The 6,000-nt window shown below is 40.0% G+C and overlaps 1 long non-coding RNA gene across 1 annotated transcript in view; it reads right to left on the bottom strand.

The window, feature by feature from the left end:
• Positions 1-1,780: 1,780 nt before the first annotated feature.
• LOC136991662 (uncharacterized) overlaps positions 1,781-6,000 on the bottom strand; it is a 114,344-nt gene continuing 110,124 nt past the window's right edge. The window contains exons 2-3 of the long non-coding RNA XR_010883872.1: positions 1,956-2,170; positions 1,781-1,852 (exon numbers count right to left, since the gene is read on the bottom strand). This is a non-coding gene — a long non-coding RNA (uncharacterized lncRNA). The remainder of the gene's footprint in view (positions 1,853-1,955; positions 2,171-6,000) is intronic.

The raw sequence follows: 6,000 nt of genomic DNA, 5'->3' as shown, positions 1-6,000 counted from the left end.
TTTGTCCAGGTCTCTATGAAGCCAGATTAATTATGCATTGCAGAACACAGTTTAAAGCTCTGAATTAGGTCCTCATTGCAATGAAAGAAGAGCACAGGCTTGAAAACTGAAAGAATTCCCATTTTCATCAGAGGGACAGACACATAATGACTGAAAGCAGGAAGAATTTTTGAAAATTGCAATTAAACAGTATTTTGTATTTACCACTCAGTAGCAGTTGTCTTAAGCATTTACAAAAGTGATTCTTTGACATTTTTTCACATGATCACTCCATAGGTGGCTGGACTTTGAGGATTTTCAAGTCTTTTCTGTGTTACTAGGCTACTCTTGAAAGTACTTGTGCTTTGATGAATGAGACCTTTTTTTTCGGCCAGTACTTACCTGAATAGAGGTCTTTAAAACCTCAGCAGTACAATTAGCAATTGGTCTGATGATACCGATGGTACAGGAAAAAAGCAAATGGTTTTCTCCTTTACTTCTGGGGTTTTTTTGAAGCTGCCTGACCCAGTGTGCTGTGCAATAACAACTTTTTTCTTGGTTTCCTAATGCACTTTAATTCCAGTTTGAGGAAAGTAGAACTCTTTCACGGATAAGTCCATAAAGTTATACAGCTGCCAAATAAAAAGTTGTCCACAGGCATTTGTATTCATATAGGCATTTTCTGTTGGGGTGGGGGATTGTATTTTGGGCTGAGGACTGGGGCCACAAGAGGGATGAGGATGGGGAAAAGGCTAGCTATGAAACCTCTTACATTAGAAATTCTTAGCAGTTTCAAATATGAGCTAACTGGGATAGATGGAGTGTGAGCAAAATAAACTGATTATTTTCCTTTTTTCCATCCTCTTCAAATCCTGTATGTGGAATAACACTGTATAAAGTAACTATAGCACATTGAAATCTGCAGTTCAGTTAATTTTAATTAAAAATTATAAACTGCAAACATTCAAGGAAACAGCTAAATCATATTTGGAAGGATAGTAGTGTTTTGGGGTTGATTCCACATTATTTACAACAGAGTAAATCATATACTGAATTCCCTGGAAAATCTACAAGACAGGAATTTCATGTAGAAGTTATTTGATATGAATATTAGGCAGGAGAAGCATTTTCTATGGAGCAAACACACGCATTAAGTCCCAGCAGTCTTTAATGGTCAGCATTATGTCTGCGACAGACATTAGCATTGTCAGCAGCAATCTGTCCAGCTGTCTGTTGTACTGTGAAAAAATAGAAAGTTCCTTGTCATTAACCTAGCAACCTGAGCACAACTGGAATGACTCTTGTAACATATACAAAGCTGACATGGCTGTGTGGGCAAAAATCATTAGGTTTTGTCTCTTCCAGGTATGCTAAGGTCTGAGCAGTCTTCGAGCTTGCTGTGAAGAGTATTAATGTACTTTCTCAACACCTGAGGCACAAGGTTCATCCTAGATCGCCTCCACTTTGGTCCTCTCGAGGTGCAAATTGGCAGAATTGGCTGAGAATCACGTTGCACAAGGGCAGCCACTGCCGGCAGGGAGCGGTGGAGTGGGGCCTTTTGTGGCTTGCCCTCAAGAGGGCACAGTGTAAGAGTGAATGTGGCTGCGTAATGTCAGTTAACAACTAGTTGCAGAGGAGTCACCTCCAATTGGCCTTATTTGGAGCAGCTCCTAAACTGCTCTAATATGTGGGGTTTGAATGGGGCCGGTTTAAATGGAGCAAGAATAAGTGTGCCATAACCTTTTGCTAAGGCACCTCCAGGGCAGATTTACCGCGTACCTCTGCTCCTCTTCACTTCCGTGGGCTTTCAATCAGCTTTGCTCTTTTGCAACAAGAGGGGGAAAGCCTCGTTTTTCTTCTCCCTGTGTTTGTCCTGGAATGAACCAGTTAGAATCATTAGGACTTCCCAAGTCTTTTCTAAAACCTAAATTGAAATAAGGTTTCTGAGATTTGAAAGAAATGAGAGTGCTTCCTACCGCCGTTTCATTTGCAAGCATCTGTGTCAGGGCAGGATAGAAATAGTTCCCACTGACTTGAAATGCATACTGAATGAAGGCCTCAAAGTAGTTAATGCCAGGGCTGGAAACACCCATATCACCAGGTCGGCAACAGCGATCCACCTGTCGGTATCTGTCGTCTGAACGTTCTCATCAGTAGGTTTTGGACCACACACAAACTGTCCAGAAGGTCTCTAGGAAATAAGAACAAAACTCAAGTATGCCTGATAACTTCCAGAGTAACAGTAGGGCTCACTGCACTAGTTACAATACTTTTGAAAAGTGATCTTTTCTGTGTGACTAATCTTGAAATAAAAAGAAAAAGTTGCTTTTAAGGTAAGAATGCACTGACAGCTAGAGCTGTCCAGAGACTTTCCCACAAAACATCTTCTGTCAGAAAACTGAACGGGATGAAACAAAGTGTACTGCAAAGTGTCAGCTTTGTCTGATCTGCCAATAGAAACTAAAAAGGCTTGCTAATGAAATGTGCCTTTTTTAAGGAAACCCTTTTAGTTTTCTGTAACACTGACTGCCTCACTGCAGTTTGCTTGGGAGCTGCTGTCGTTGAGATCCGGGGAGCCTCACTTGGAGACAGGAGGTTTCCTGACACCCAGGTCTGTGCCAGTGAGTCTGCAGGCTTGAGGTCAGCCTTTTGGTTTGGGTCCTAGGGCAGCGACGCTCCCAGCTGCAAGGCCAGGAGCTACAAATACGATTTCAGAGTCTTCCAGAAGCATGTGGTACTTTGTGAACCTCAGTTTGAAATGCGTAAATGAGAGAAGAATTTTCATTAAAATCCCCCCCAAAACTACTACTGACTTGAACACTCATTTAGTAAAGGCTTTAAAGTTAATAAAGTTAATACAAGGGCTGGGAGTTTCACGCCAGCTTTTTTTACCTCCGGATGCCCATTATCTGAACATTTTAGACAATCCTGTCAAAAACATTCTAGTAACAAAATTTGTATATTTACCCCCTTTCCTACTGAAATGTTGAGTCTTCCATTCAGAGCAGTTCTGAGTTTCTGCAGCAGAAGATGAGACCCTTTTCAAGGATCTTAAAATGTTATTCTAAAAAATGTAACTGCTCACTTTTGAAAATCCTAACTAGTTCGTATTCTACCTCGTGGAAATATGTTTTTGTCATTCTTCTCAATGACCCCCAAAAAAATAAATAAATCACTATGTAGAAGAAGAAAACCCTAAGGTCTTTGGTGAAAATGAGCGATATAAATACTTAATATCAGCAATATTAGGATGAAGCTGGAGACCAGAATTCTGTATGTCAAAATTATAACTAAACTTCAAAGCAGAAAACCAGCATTGTCAGGGTGATTGGGTACACGTTTATGTCTGTTGGTGGGAGATAAGGAAAGAAACTTTTCTGTGAAAGACAGTTTGTTTTTTCCTCTTCTTTTTAAGTGGACCTTGGAGTTATCTTCCTGAGCCCTACAAGGACAACTTCAGGTGGCTTAAAAATGCTTGACTTTGTCTAATTTTGCTATGAGATCCTGGATTTTCTATGCTCTTGAAAATCTGACATATCCTTATATGTGGATGTAGGGCTCAGCTGTAGTGTCTAGCAGTTTTGGGTCCAAATAACCCTTGTCTTTTAGCTGGAATATTTGCTTTCAGGTCAAGAACCCTGCTATTGCTGCTCAAACCTTTTTGGTGCTTTGAGTTTTCTACACATGTTGCTCTTAATGAACTCGTTTAGGTTCTGAGTTCTACATGTGTGTAGTTGTAAAGAATTCAAATATTACAGCTGGAAACTCTGAGATCAGTCTTATCTCTGTCCTGGCCTCCCATTTACCGTGAAAACAAACCCAGCTCTCTTCTAATGTCTGCCAGCCGGAAGGGGGTGGGGAGGGAGGGAGAGAAGCAGGGGAAAGTTTTTTTCAAAAAGGAAGAAGGTCAACTATTTTGGGAAACTAAACCACTCAACAATTAGAAAAATTCTTTTCTCTCTGCTCAGTGATTAGAGACGTCTGCAGGCTAACAATAATTGCTGCATAGAGCAGTGCAGATGGACTATGGGGAAATGTATCCTTCCTATTGTAGAAACATGTCTTGTAAAAGATGCAGTGGATAACACAATGTATTTTGCTGTACCAACAGTTAAACTATAACACAGACTGTATAAATTGCTGCACCTGATAAGTCAGTTTTTCAGGTACAGTTAGTCAGCTGATATAGTGAAGGCAGTGACTTGTGACTATTTTCCATCTGCTACTTCTTATGCATCTATGCATTAAGATAGGTCTATGTGACATGCTGCATCCATCTAGTACAGCAGAAAGAAACAGACCTTGGAGAAATTCTTTCTTGCAAGATGCAAAACTATGAAAAATTGGGATTCAAACAGGAAAAAAAGCTAAATTCTAAAGCTGGGAAGTTCTTTATTTGTCCAAAGAAACTGTACAATATCTGAGTAATGCAGCTTTGTTCCAGGGGGCTTGGGTTGGCCCTGTGTATCCTGCCTGGAGTTCAGGTCGGCAAGTAGAACCTCAAAGGAGTCTCTGGCAGAAAAATGTAGGAAAATTTTTCATGACTGTTTTATGTTGCCTTCAGATTCTTTAGGTTCCACCTCATGCCAATCAATAGTTAGAAAGCTCTAATACAGGATAGGGTCTGAAAACTACATTCTGTAAAAGACCTATTAAAGTTGCTGGTCTTCTACGGTGTTAATGGAATTTCACGCAGTGAAGATTCCTTCATATTTTTGAAGACATTATTCCACAGCCTGATACTTTTTTGTCATGATTTTTTTCTCAATAGATGCATTACTTTTCTGTGTATACAGTTATAATTCATTCCCTCCATTCTTTGTGTTTACATTGTAAATATTACCAGACTGCTGTTTACAGTCCTTTCTCTGAGAGCTCTTAGAAGTGCTATAAATATGCTTATACAGAGAATTCAATAATAATTTATTATAAAGCATTACCCAGCTCTGAAACTTCCCTAGTTTTCATCACATGGTTCTGGTGGATCCGATGCTCGGCTGACTGTTGTATTCCATATAGGATCATATGAGAACTGTACAAAACTGCACAATTTAAATGTCCAGTCTGCACTATCTCAAGATGCATATGCGCATGCAACACAAAGCTGTATTAATCTTTGCAGCTGTGTTGCAAGCTGTTGTGTAGCTGGCCGTCGGCAATCACTCACAGGTGTCTTTTGTTCTTTGTTCCTTGAGCTTTTCATCTGATTGTGGACATGCATGGGGATGTCTTCTTCCAGATGGATTCAACTGAATTTCCAAATCCCTTCTCATTTGGTTATGCTTTTGCCTGTAATTTCAGCACCCTTTAATTCTGTTTGTGTATTCTTGTTGCAACACCTCTTTTTTTTTGTTAAATAGTATCTGTGGAAATCATAAGTTTCAACATCTTCTCCCAGACCATTTAGGAAAAAATAACAACTATAACACTGAAGTAGTTTGGCTCTTTTTTTCTCAGTCCTTTTTAGCAAGTATTTAACCAAAATGCCTAAGAAAGAGGTTCAGTTCATGCCTTTCAACATTCATAGCTTGCAGTTGCCAGAGGTGGATGTCTCAGCGTAGACCTGTTCTGGTAGGCACTGTAAGTTCATGACACCAGGAGGGAGCTTGTAGCCTTTTCTTTGCCTTAACTGGAGCTCCTCCTATAATGTTCATGATAGTCTCAGACACTGTAGCAATTGTATCCTTTCTCCATCTTGAAATGTACTGATAATGTACTCTACTTGAGATTTGCGCTGCCCTCTCCATTAGCCTGCAATACTGTGCTTGTTCATTGGCTTTACAGGCAGTGGATGTTGCATTCAGAGAGGAAACTCGGTGAGGAATAACTAGCAAGAGTCTCAAGAGAAAGATCTTTCCCTTCTGTTAGACATAGATATAGTTCTCATGTCTACAGCAGCCTTTTGCTTCCCCAAATTCCCCTTGTTATTACCATTATTTCTGCTTCAGACATGGTGATACAAGAAAAGGTCCCTTGGCTACTAGTGATCTTATTACAGCATTGTCCAATCTTTTCAGAGAA

The sequence above is a fragment of the Apteryx mantelli genome, chromosome 3, assembly GCF_036417845.1.
Source record: "Apteryx mantelli isolate bAptMan1 chromosome 3, bAptMan1.hap1, whole genome shotgun sequence".
In the NCBI taxonomy this organism is placed as follows: domain Eukaryota; kingdom Metazoa; phylum Chordata; class Aves; order Apterygiformes; family Apterygidae; genus Apteryx; species Apteryx mantelli.
This window is presented reverse-complemented; position numbering and strand designations above follow the sequence as displayed.